Genomic DNA, 1,745 nt, shown 5'->3' with positions numbered 1-1,745 from the left:
ACACCTCAAACAATTTCAAAACAAAGAAAACAAATATAATCTGTTCCATTAATATTAAATATTTTAAATTGCAAATAAAATTATTTATATAATTGTCATTTGTTAATTAATAGTCATTATATTAATAAAACATTTCGTTGTTCAGACAATTAAAGTTTGGTTATTTATTATTTAAATGAACACATTTTAAGTCCTTAATAAAAAATGCATGTTCTGTTTAATATAAATGTAAAATATTAATTTATTAAAATTTTAAAAATACAATAACATAACATAAAAGAGTTGAACCAAAAATAATAATAAATGGTAAATTCAGAGATAATCAGAATTTTGATTTATTCCATGTTTTGTTCCAAATAAGAATCAAGATTTTCATCTTTTGTAAAAGTGTGAATAAATGCCATGTAACATAGAGTTGTGGGTGATATTTTGTTTCTTCTGTTACGCAAATAATTACCAGCCAATGAAAACAACCTCTCAGAAGGAGTACTTGAACACAAAATAGTAGAGTATTTAATGGCGATACGAGACAAATCACTCCATTCTTTTTTGTGATTAATCCAAAAGCTGGTAAAGGGGTTTTTGTAATCATGAGTCAGAGCAGTTCTTTCGTAAGAAGATAACTGACCTTCAAGTCCAGTCTCATATTCATTAACATAAGTTGAATATTGGCTAAAACGATCGGTTGGATGCGAGGCAATAACAGTTTCAGACATGTCAGAAATGGTTGGTTGTTGAGTTGTTTCTACTATCATATTTTCTTCGAATTTTTTGGTAATGAACTCTTTGGCTATCATTTTATCTTCCGGTTGAAACATTCGGTACTTTATTGCTGGGTTCAAATAGGTTGCAACCATTATATTGGAGTCCTTTCTAATATCATACTTTCCTTTTTCAAAATACCTTGACACTGATTTGATGAGATTTTCTACGAACAGTCTTGACACTTTGTTGACGTCTATCATTGGTTTTAACTTTTCCACAATGATGTGTTCACGATCTTGTTCTGTCAGAGTCATTAATTTATCTGACGACAAAATTTCATTATCAAGTTTAAATACTTTAATGGATTCTTGAGATACATCAGGGTCTCTACTAATACTTTGATCAAGACGGTTCAACTCTCCTTTTAATGTTACTATTTCTCCAAAAACATATGACAGACTAGGTCCACTTTCAGACGAAAGTTCATTACTTGAGATTTTCATCGTCTGGATTGCTGTTGCAACATTTTTTAGTATTCTGATGTCAGTATCAGTGAATGTATACAATTCAATAAATATAGACTTTTCTTTGGAGTCCTTGTAAATTTCTGAATATTTTTTAATGGCCTGATTGATGTTTGATGTTTGATAAATAATACTGTTAATCATATCCAATTTGGAAAACCACCTCACATCAATATCACTTCTTAAACACTTTGCTTCATTCATACCGTTATCATCTTTACGAGGAAGAATTATCTGTGAACAACGTTTTACTTTCTTCACTATTCTCTTGGTCTTTTTGAGAACTTCTGCTACTTCTGGAGTTTCTGAAATACCTTTCTTGAGAGCCAAATCCAGTCTATGACACGAGCACCCAATAGAAACATGCCCCGATAACTTGACACCTTTAACGACATTTGATGCATTGTCTGTTATAATTGGAAAGTCTCCGTATTTACCAAGATCCCAATTATCAACAACATGATTAATAAAATCTGAAATGTTATCAGCATTATGAGAATCCGAAAATCAGACAAT

This window comes from Entamoeba invadens (assembly GCF_000330505.1).
Source record: "Entamoeba invadens IP1 unplaced genomic scaffold scaff_1105074725255, whole genome shotgun sequence".
NCBI lineage: Eukaryota > Evosea > Mastigamoebida > Endamoebidae > Entamoeba > Entamoeba invadens.
The sequence above is the reverse complement of the archived record's forward strand: the minus strand, read 5'-3'. Positions refer to the sequence as shown.